The sequence below is a fragment of the Chiloscyllium plagiosum genome, unplaced genomic scaffold (genome assembly GCF_037043375.1).
Source record: "Chiloscyllium plagiosum isolate Xiang-an unplaced genomic scaffold, Cpla_swu_hap1 HiC_scaffold_2, whole genome shotgun sequence".
In the NCBI taxonomy this organism is placed as follows: domain Eukaryota; kingdom Metazoa; phylum Chordata; class Chondrichthyes; order Orectolobiformes; family Hemiscylliidae; genus Chiloscyllium; species Chiloscyllium plagiosum.
The window spans coordinates 156,695,490-156,707,384 of record NW_028270140.1 but is presented as its reverse complement, the minus strand read 5'-3'; the positions used below and the strand labels follow the sequence as shown (position 1 = coordinate 156,707,384).

At 45.2% G+C, this 11,895-nt stretch overlaps 1 pseudogene; it reads right to left on the bottom strand.

Moving 5' to 3' along the window:
- Nucleotides 1-983: 983 nt before the first annotated feature.
- On the bottom strand, nucleotides 984-1,156 carry LOC148152031 (U2 spliceosomal RNA; annotated as a pseudogene).
- Nucleotides 1,157-11,895: the final 10,739 nt, after the last annotated feature.

Here is an 11,895-nt window from a genome sequence, read left to right as displayed (position 1 = left end):
TATTTGTGTTTAAAACTCCAGGATCCTGGACAAGTTAGAAAGGAAGGAATATTAATATGCTGTAAATAATTAATGAATTATTGTAAGATTATTATTGCATCCCTTTCTGAATTTCGACAGTACCTGTTTAAGATCTTTCTGCAAACACAACAGGAGGTTTTTACCTGAACAGAAGAACCCGTGATTCCAGGAGTGTCGGCCCAGGAGACAGGACCATTCGGAGGCTGATGCTCCACCGAGTGGATCCATCCACAGAGTCCCGAGATTTAGCCAGAGTGAGCTGTGCCCGGGGAAGCCCAGCAGACACCAACACTTAACAGCTGCCAGGATGACACTGAGATCCGGCGCCCCATAGTCTGACCCGATCCCTCAGAGCATTTACTCTGAAACAGCAGGTCGGAGGTCACAGTCGAGAGTGTGATGCTGGAAAAGCACAGCACCCCAGGGTGTAAAATCTTCATCATTGGAGGTCACTTTAGGGTTTATGCCCGAAACGTTAGTTTTCCTGCTCCTCGGAGGCTGCCTGACCTACTGTTCTTTTCCAGCGCCACTCTAACCTTGACACAAAGGCTGACAATGGAAACATCCAATAGAGCACCACGCCCAACAACTGAATAAACCTCCCCCCGACTTGGCTTTGTTTCAAAATATTAACAAGTTGTTAGCATAATGTCCTTGGGGGAGGGGGTGGGGAGACGGATAGACTTGCACCAGCACCAAGCTGGATTCTGAATAACGGTCACTGGGTTTGAAACACTGCTTTGTTTCTGCAGATGCTGCCAGATCTGCTGAGTTTCTCCAGCAATTTGTGGTTTTGTGTGCGCACGTGGTAGGTATGTTTTGAGCAAAATTTGGGGTTTGAGTTGCAGACCGACGCAAAGAGAAATGAAGCAGCTTACAAACTTTAAAAAGAAAGTGTGGTTCACACGCGCAGGCAAAGCACCAAAAACCTGAGCCATATACATGTTCTGAGATTTATAGATGAGGGGTGCACCGTTCCCGGAGGTACTGCAATACCAGGTCGATGCGTGGAATGGACGGAGCAAGCCCCTATTCCATCTCCCTGCTCCACAAATCAATTTAATAGATGGTCCCCAGATAAGGGACCTATCAGATATTAAACTGATAATGGAATTCATTTATCTCAAAAATCCACTTTGTTCATAAAATCATTTCTAAGTACATACAGAGGTTCTAAATTTGTTCTGCACGTTCTTTGCAGAGAAAAACAAATGATGCATTCCTCAAAGCATCCGTGCTGTTGCAAAAACAAAGGTATTTCCGACTCATACAGGAAACAATTTATGTTCATTTCAATGCAACAAGAGTCTGCTAACTGAACAGACCCTCATAAAGCCCTTAGACGGCGGTTTTTCCCCACTGCATCTTGTCAGTAGCTGCCCTTGTCCCAAGCTTCAGTTTGTCCGTCTTGATGTTGTTTTGAACTTTGGAAAGCACCAGTCTGCAACACTCGGTCAAGGTCAGCTCCTTATCACTGGAAAACCAACAAGTTTCAGATAGACCACAAAGCAAATCTATGGTTTGCCAGGCAGTGCATAGGTGTTCTGCTAAATGTTTTTTTAACTAGGTAAAAACAATGACTGCAGATGCTGGAAACCAGATTCTGGATTAGTGGTGCTGGAAGAGCACAACAGTTCAGGCAGCATCCAAGGAGCTTTGAAATCGACGTTTCGGGCAAAAGCCCTTCCTGCTGAAGGGCTTTTGCCCGAAACGTCGATTTCAAAGCTCCTTGGATGCTGCCTGAACTGCTATGATTTCTAACTGTCTGCTCAGAAAACTATCCACAGGATCAACCCTCTCAAGATGTTACATGCTGACCCCTGCCTGATGGACTTGTGTTCAAGACTGTTTTTCTTAAAAGCCTTCGCTGGAGAAACAGCTGATACAAATTGTCCAACTACTTGGAGTGTTCTGCAGAAACAAGATCAGACTTATCCTTCACAACATAAATTCTTTACAGTGCGGATAGAGGCCTCTCAGCCAGTTAATTCTGCACTGACCCCTCAAAGGGCATCCCATCCAAACCCAGTACCCCACATTATCTCCGTATCCCAGCTGTTAACCATGGCTAATCCACATAGCCTTCGCATCCCTGGATAGCCAATCCACCTAGCCTGCACATCTTTTTACTGTGTAGAACCCACACAGACACAGGGGAAATCTGCAAACTCTACACAGCCAGTCAACCAAGGCTGGAATCAAACACAGGTCCCTGGTGTTGTCAGACAGCAGCGATAACCACAGTACCAGCTCTGCACCAGGGTGAAAGGAACTTCAGTACCTTGTGACATTTAGTGTTTGTGAACCAAAGGTCTGCACACAGCTTGATGCAGACACACACAAAGGTGGCCATTGGGAGGAGGATATGTGCTTCCCCATTTGGGGTGGTACAGTGGCTCCGTGGTTAGCACTGCTGCCTCACAGCACCAGGGACCCATGTCTGCTGGGCTTCCTCCGGGTGCTCCAGTTTCCTCCCACAATCCAAAGATGCGCAGGTTAGGTGAACTGGCCATGCTAAATTGCCCATTGTGTTCAGGAATGTGCTGTTAGTCAAGGGAGAACATAGAACATAGAAGAATACAGCGCAGTACAGGCCCTTCGGCCCTCGATGTAGCGCCGATCCAAGCCCACCTAACCTACACTAGCCCACTATCCTCCATATGCCTATCCAATGCCCGCTTAAATGCCCATAATGAGGGAGAGTCCACCACTGCTACTGGCAGGGCATTCCATGAACTCACGACTCGCTGAGTAAAGAACCTACCCCAAACATCAGTCCTATACCTACCCCCCCTTAATTTAAAGCTATGCCCCCTTGTAATAGCTGAGAAATTATTGATCAGCCCAGTTCCCAAGGAAGATAGTCCATTGGGACGGATGGGATTTATCCAATGATAAATGCTTTGGAGGCAGGCATAGGTGGATAGGTTAATAAGTTTGCAGATGACACTAAAGTCAGTGGGTAATGGACAGTGCGGAAGAATGTTGCAGAGGCACTCGGATAAACTGCAGAATTGGGCTGAGAGGTGGTAAATGGAGTTCAATGCAGAAATGTGAAGTGATTCACTTTGGGAAGAAAAACAGGAAGGCAGAATACTGGGTAAATGGAAAGATTCTTGATAGTGTAGATGAGCAGCGAGATCTCGGTGTCCATGTACAAAGATCCCTGAAAGTTGCCGCCCAGGTTGATAGTATCTTTAAGGCTTTATTCCTGATGAAGGGCATTTGCCCGAAACGTCGATTTTGCTGAAGCTCCTCGGATGCTGCCTGAACTGCTGTGCTCTTCCAGCACCATTGATCCAGAATCTGGTTTCCAGCATCTGCAGTCATTATTTTTACCTAGTATCTTTAAGGCGGCATACGGTGCCTTTATTGGTTTTATTGGTCGAGGGATTGCATTCCGGGCCCATGATGTCATGCTGCACTGTACAAAACACTAGTGGGGCCTCACTTGGAGTATTGTGTACAGTTCTGGTTACCCCACTACAGGAAGGATTTGGAGCATTGGAAAAGATGCAGAGGAGATTTACCAGGATGTTGCCTGGTCTGGAGGGAAGGTCTTATGAGGAAAGGCTGAGGGACTTGGATCTGTCCTCATTGCAAAGAAGATAGCTAAGAGGGGATTTAATAGAGACATACAAGATGATCAGAAGATTAGATAGAGTGGACAATGAGAGTCTTTTTCCTAGGATGATGATGTTGTCTTGTATGAGGAGACATAGCTGAGGGGTGATAGATTTAAGATAGATGTCAGAAGCAGATTTTTTACTCAGAGAGTGGTATGGTAGTGGAAAGAAGGTTTACCAGGATGCTGCCTGGACTGGAGGGCTTGCCTTATGAAGAGAGATTGACTAAGCTCGGACTTTTCGCTCTGGAGCGAAGGAGGAAGAGAGGTCACCTGATCAAGGTATACACGATAATGAGAGGAATGGATAGGGTCAATAGCCAGAGATTTTTCTCCAGGGAAGGATTGACTGGCACGAGGGGTCACAGTTTTAAGGGGTCACTAGGAGAATGGTACACTTCGGAGCAGCGAGAGGCTGGAGCCGGGAGGAGGTGACATAGAACATAGAACATAGAAGAATACAGCGCAGTACAGGCCCTTCGGCCCTCGACGTTGCGCCGATCCAAGCCCACCTAACCTACACTAGCCCACTATCCTCCATATTCCTATCCAATGCCCGCTTAAATGCCCATAATGAGGGAGAGTCCACCACTGCTACTGGCAGGGCATTCCATGAACTCACGACTCGCTGAGTAAAGAACCTACCCCTAACATCTGTCCTATACCTACCCCCCCCCCCCCTTAATTTAAAGCTATGCCCCCTTGTAATAGTTGACTCCATACGTGGAAAAAGATTCTCACTGTTGACCCTATCTAAACCCCTAATCATCTTATACACCTCTATCAAGTCACCCCTAAACCTTCTTTTCTCCAATGAAAACAACCCCAAGTGCCTCAGCCTTTCTTCATACGATCTTTCTACCATGCCAGGCAACATCCTGGTAAACCTCCTCTGCACCCGTTCCAATGCCTCCACATCCTTCCTATAGTATGGCGACCAAAACTGCACACAATTGGTGCAGGTGATTGTCGGGAAGGCCAGTAAATATATTTAAACTTCTTACCTTCAGGCCAGCGAGGGAGGAGCGAGCAAATGACTTCTGGGAAGGGTAAGTAGAACAGTTTATATTTGTGTGATTGCATTACCCGAGACACTACTCGGGTGTCCTCCTCTAACCTGTGTGTCCTAAATAAGTATGTACCTGTCAGGCAGAGAGGAAGACATAGAACGCGTGAGCCGTGGTTTACTAAGGAAGTGGAATCCCTGGTCAAGAAGAAGAAGGCTTATGTTAGGACAAAATGTGAAAACTCAGTCAGGGCGCTTGAAGGTTACAAGGAAATCAGGAAAGACCAAAAAAGAGAGCTCATAAGAGCCAGGAGGAGACATGAGAAGTTGTTGGCGGATAGGATCAGGGTAAACCCTAAGGCTTTCCATAGGTATGTCAGGAATTAAAGAATGATGAGAGTTAAATTAGGACAAATCAAGGATAATAGTGGAAAAACTGTGTGTGGAGCCGGAGGAGATAGGGGAAGCACTAAATAAATATTTTTCAACAGTGTTCACTATAGAAAATAAAAATATTGGCGAGGAAGATACAGAGATACTTGCATCTACACTAGAAGAGATTGAGGTTCACAAGGAAGAGGTATTAGAAATATTGCAGAGTGTGAAAATAGACAAGTCCCCTGGGCCAGATGGGATCTATCCTGGGATCCTCTGGGAAGCAAGGGAAGAGATTGCCGAGCCTTTGGCATTGATCTTCAGATCATCATTGTCTACAGGAATAGTGCTTGAGGACTGGAGGATAACAAATGTGGTTCCCTTGTTCAAAAAGGGTAGTAGAGACAACCCTGGTAATTACAGACTAGTGAGTCTCACTTCAGTTGTTGGTAAAGTGTTGGAAAAGGTTATAAAAGAGATAGAATTTATAACCATCTAGAAAAGAATAATTTGATCAGGGATAGTCAGCACGGTTTTGTGAAGGGTAGGTTGTGCCTAACAAATCTTATTGACTTTCTTGACAAAGTGACCAAACAGGTAGATGAGAGTAAACCAGTTGATGTGGTGTATATGGATTTCAGCAAGGCGTTCGATAAGATTCCCCACAGTAGGCTATTATAATACAAAATGCGGAGGAATGGGACTGTGGGAGACATAGCAGTTTGGATCAGGAATTGGCTTGCTGAAAGAAAACAGAGGGTTGTAGTTGATGGAACATGTTCATCTTGGTGTCCAGTTACTAGCGGCATTTTGCAAGGGTTGGTGTTGGGTCCCCTGCTGTTCATCATTTTTATAAATGACCTGGATGAGGTCTTAGAAGGGTGGGTTAGTAAATTTGCAGACGACACTAAGGTCGGTGGAGTTGTGGATAGTGACGAAGGATGTAGTAGGTTGCAGAGAGACATAGATAGGATACAGAGCTGGGCTGAGAGGTGGCAAATGGAGTTTAATGTGGACAAGTGTGAGGTGAAGAAGGGCTTATGCCCGAAACGTCGATTCTCCTGCTCCTTGGATGCTGCCTGACCTGCTGCGCTTTTCTAGCAACACATTTTTCAGCTCTGATCTCCAGCGTCTGAAGTCCTCAATTTCTCCAAGTGTGAGGTGATACACTCTGGACGGAGTAATCGGAATGCAAAGTACTGGGCTAATGGTAAGATTCTTGGGAGTGCAGATGAGCAGAGAGATCTCGGTGTCCATGTACACAGATCCCTGAAAGTTGTCACCCAGATTGATAGGGTTGTTAAGAAGGTAAAAACAATGACTGCAGATGCTGGAAACCAGATTCTGGATTAGTGGTGCTGGAAGAGGACAGCAGTTCAGGCAGCATCTGAGGACAGGCAAAATCCGAGGACAGGCAAAATCGACGTTTCGGGCAAAAGCCCTTCATCAGGTTGTTAAGAAGGCATACAGTGTTTTGGCCTTTATTAATAGAGGGATTGAGTTCCGAACCAGGAGGTTTTGCTGCAGCTGTATAAAGCTCTGGTACGGCCACACTTGGAGTATTGTGTACGGTTCTGGTCACCGCATTATAAGAAGGATATGGAAACTTTGGAAAGGATGCAGAGATTTACTAGGATGTTGCCTGGTATGGAAGGAATGTCTTATGAGGAAAGGCTAAGGGCCTTGAGGCTGTTCTCGTTAGAGAGAAGATTGAGAGGTGACTTAATAGAGACATACAAAATAATCAAAGAGTTAGATAGGGTGGACAGGGAAAGCCTTTTTCCAAGTATGGGGACGGCAAACATGAGGGGACACAACTTTAAAGTGAGGGGAGATAGGTATAAGACAGATGTCAGAGGTAGTTTCTTTACTCAGAGGGTAGTAAGGGTATGCAATGCTTTGCCTGCATCGGTAGTAGATTCGCCAACTTTAAGTGCACTTAAGTCGTCATTGGACAGGCATATGGACATACATGAATAGTGTAGGTGGGATGGGCTTCAGATTAGTATGACAGGGCGGCGCAACATCGAGGGCCGAAGGGCCTGTTCTGCGCTGTAATGTCCTATGTTCTATGTACAGAGGGGACGCCAGAGAAGGGTTCTTAACGCAGAGAGTTGTGAATGCATGGAATGCGTTGCCAGCGGTGGTGGTAGAAGCAGAGTCATTGGGGACATTTAAGCTACTGCTGGACATGCACATGGATAGCACTGAAATGAGGGGTGCGTAGGTTAAGTTATTATATTTTATATTAGGATTAATCCTCAGCACAACATTGTGAGCCAAAGGGCCTGTTCTGCACTGTATTGTTCTATGTTCTGTGTGCTAATATGACATTGCTGCTGCCTTGAGTTACCTTGTATCCTGAGGCCAGTTCAAACTTGTTGCAGATGCTCATGAGTCTGCTCTTGGAGGCACAGTACTTATATGGCCAGCAGTGTTCACTTCCATTTCTGATAAATGGTAACCCCGGGATAGTGATTGGGAGGTGGGCTTCAATGATGCTGAGTCAAAGAAGGTGGTGCTGAAAAAGCACAGACGGTCAGGCAGCATCCAAGGAGCAGGAGAATCTTCATCAGCTTATGCTCAAAACATTGATTCTCTTACTCCCTGAATGCTGCCTGATCAGCTTTTCCAGCACCACATTCTTCGACTCTAATCTCCAGCATCTGCAGTCTTCACTTTCACCCCCTTTAATGATGCAACCATCAAATGCCAAAGGTCACATATTGTCTCTTGTTCTAAGATGGTCATGGCCTGGCACATGTGTGGGACAAATGCTACTTGTCACTTGTCATCACAAATCTAGGGCTATCGTTCAGGTCTTGCTGTCTTTGGACATGCACTACTCCAGTACCTGAGGATTCGGGAAAGGTGCTGAACAACGTGCAGTCATTGGTGGTCTTTGGAGACAGCACTTTCCTGGATGGCAACGTCAGTGTGCCTTGAGACGTAGAGTCACATAACATGGAAACAGACCCTTCGGCCCACCTTGTCCATGCTGACCAGGTTTCTTAAAATGAACTTGAGTCATAGAGTCCTACAGCACGGAGACATGTCTTTTGGCCCAAATTGGTCTATGCTGACCAAAATGTCTGACCTCCATAACCCCATTTCCCTGCACTTGGCTCATATCCTTCTAATCCTTTCCTATCCATGTATTTGTCTAAATGCCTTTTAAATGTTATTAATGTTTATGCCTCCACCACTTCTGCTGGCAGCTCATTCCATATGCATATCACCCTCTGTGTAAGAAAGTTGCCTCTCAGGTTCCCTTTTATGTCGTCTTGTCCTCCATTCTCCAACCCTGGGAAAAAGACTTAGTGCATTTACCCTGTCCATGCCTCTCATAATCTTATACACCTCTAAAAAGTTCCCCCTCAGTCTCCTATGCTAAAAAAAAACACATTCTAGCTTGTTCAACCTCTCCCTAAAACTCAGACCATGGAGTCCAGACAATATCGTTGTAAATTTCTTCTGCGTTCTTTCTAGATTAGTGACGTCCTTCCTACAACAAGGTGACCAAAACTGAACGCAATACTCCAAGCGTGGTCTCACCAACATCCTGGATAACAGCAACATAACTTCCCAACTTCTATACTCAACGACCTGATTGATAAGACCCAGTCTACCAAAAGCCTTCATCATTGCCCTGTCTATCTGGGACACCACTTTCAGAGAACTGTGAACCTGAACTCCAAGGTCCCTCTGTTCCATGACACTCCTTAAGGCCCTACCATTCACCGTGAAATTCCTACCTTGATTTGACTTTCCAAAATGCAAGACCACACACTTATCCATACTAAACTCCATAAACTCCCCAGCTGGTCAAGGTCTTGCTGCAATTTCTGATAATCTTCCTAACTGTCCACAATGCTGCCTAGTTTAGTGCCAACAGCAAATTAATGAATGCCTTGGACATTCTCATCCAAATCATTGATATAGGTAACAAACAGCAATGGACCCAACACTGACCCCTGAGGTACTCCACTACTCACAAGCCTCCAGTCTGACAAGCATCCTTCCACTATTACCCTCTGCGTCCTATTATCAAGCCAATTTTGTATCCAATTTGCCAGCTCACCTTGGATTCCATGTAATCTAGCCTTCAAGGGCAGCCTACCATGTGGAACCTTATCAAAGGCCTTACTGTAATACATATAGACTATGTTCATTGCCCTGCCCTCTTCAACCTTGCTGGTCACTTCATCAAATCTGTGAGGCATGATCTCCCACTCACAAAGAAACTAGTCCCATTTGCCTGTAGTTGGCCCATATTCCTCTAAGCCTATGCTAACTATGTAGCTGTCGAAATTCCTTCTAAATGTTGTAATTGTACTCACCTGTATTACTTCCTCTAGCAGTTTGCTCAATATACATACACCCTTTACCTATTGCCCCTCATGATTTTATAAACCTCGACCATGTCACCCCTACATCTCTGCCGATTCAGCCTCTCCTTATAACTCAAACACTCCAGTCTCGGTAGCACCTTTGCAAATCTGTTTTGCACCCTTTCCAATTTAATAACATCCTTCCTATTGCAAGGTGACCAGAATTGTAAATAGTATTCCAAATGTGGCCTCACCAAACATGACTTCCCAACTCCTGTACTCAATGCTCTCACCGATGAACACAAGTATACCAAATGCACCACCCTGTCTCCCTGACGCCACTTTCAAACAATTATGTACCCAGACCCTTTGGTCTCCCTGTTTGAGAACACTTCCCAAGAGCCCTTCCATTAACTGTGTAAGTCCTGCCCTGGTTGTCTTACCACAATGCAATACCTCGCATTTATCTGAATTAAATTCCATCTGCCATTCCTCAGCCCACTGGCCCAGTTGAATAAGAACCTGTTGTACTCTTAGATAAATATCTTCACTGTCCACTATACTCCAATTTTGCTGTCACCCGCAAACTTACCAATCGTGCCTCCTTTATTTTTATCCAAATAATTTATATAAATAATGAACAACAGTGGACCCAGCACCGATCTTTGCAGCACACCGCTGGTCACAGGCCTCCAGTTGGAACAACTCTCTACCACCATTCTCTTTCTCGCACTGTCAAGACAATTTTGTATCTAACTGGCTAGCCCTCCCTGAATTCCTTGTGATCTAACCCGACTTAACCATCTTCCATGCGGAACCTTCTGAAGGCTGTGCTAAAGTCCATGGCAACATAAATGTGTCTGCTATTGCATGGGAATCAACAGGGGACAAAGTCTGAGATAGGAGAAAATTTGAAATAACAGAATCTGAATCTGAATAAGTGCATACATGACACAATGCATTGAAATTGAGGAAAGCAACTTTTGCGGAACAGCATTGAATCCCTAACGAGCAACAGTAGGCTAACTGGAAAGAGCAAATTAATGCAAAAGCTGGAATGTGTACTGAAAACAACAAATGCTGGAGGTCAGAGTGGGTCAGACAGCACTGGCGTGCTTTGACTCTCCAAAAAAATGCTCCTTTTCCCTCCAACTCCACATTTGTTATGGTTAATCACTCTAACCTGCACACTGCAGGGGAATTTAGTACAGCGTATTCACCCAACCTGCATGTCCCTGAACTATGGGGGAAATCCCAAGCAACCACCAGAAACGCACTCAGACATGGGGAGAACATGCAAACTCCACACTAGCCCAAGGCTGAAAATGAGCTCGGGTCCCTGGTGCTGTCAGGCAGTAGTGCTACTAGTTACCTGATGAAGGAGCAGTACTCTGAAAGCTAGTGCTTCAAATAAACCTGTTGGGACTGTAGCTGGTGGCACGGTGGCTCAGTGGTTAGCACTGCTGCCTCACACCGCCAGAGACCTGGGTTCAAGTCCCACCTCAGATGACTGTCTGTGTGGAGTTTGCACATTCTCCCCATGTCTGTGTGGCGTTTCCTCTGGGTGCTCTGGTTTCCCCCCACAGTCCAAAAAGTGTGCAGGTTAGATGAATTAGCCATGCCAAGTTCCCTGTAGTATTAAGTGAAGTGGGGAATGGGTCTGGGGGGTTGCACTTTGGCGGGTTGGTGTGGACTTGTTGGGCCAAAGGGCCTGTTTCCACACCGTAAGTAATCTAATCTAAAAATAACCTGGTGTTGTGTGATTTTTAACTTTGTCCAGCACCAGCACCTCCACATCATAACCACTACACCAACAATGCCGCTAGTTTAAGAAGTAATGGAAAGCAATGGCAGCCAGTTGTCAAAATCTGTGTTCTTTTGTATTTTATACCTTCCTGCCCCGATTAGGAAACCTGCAACATTGTTGCCAGTCTTGCAGCACGTGGTATTAACAAGTTTGGAAGCTGTTTACCATATCAAAACATTGAAGTGGACAAGAAAGGTACTGGTGTGTAATAACGGAACTATGAAGTTCAGTATAATTTTTGTTTGCTGATTTTAGATGGGCTTTCTCACAGATAACTGGAAACCCTAATTAAAATTACTTGTTCTTTTCTAAGAATCTGTTTTCACCTATACGGCTGTGACATTATCTGTTACTGATCATTCAAATATCAACCAAGGAATCCATTCCAGGAGAGAAAAGGAACAATTACGTTCTGTTCTTCTGGCTGATTTGCAATGGTTTAGGTTGTTTCATATTAGCAAATTGGAAGCTAAAAGCCAAGCCGAACAAGCACAACTTGATTTCAACGTGCCAGTGTAATGAAGGAGCAGCACTCTGAAAACTCGTGCTTCCAAATAAACCTGTTGGTCTATAACTTGGTGTTGTGTACAAAGTTAAAAATCACACAACACCAAGTTATAGTCTGGCAGGTTTATTTGGAAGCCGGGCTGCCAGAGGAAGTGGTGGAGGCTAGTACAATTGCCACATTTAAAAGGCACCTGAATGGGTATATGAATAGGAAGGGTTTGGA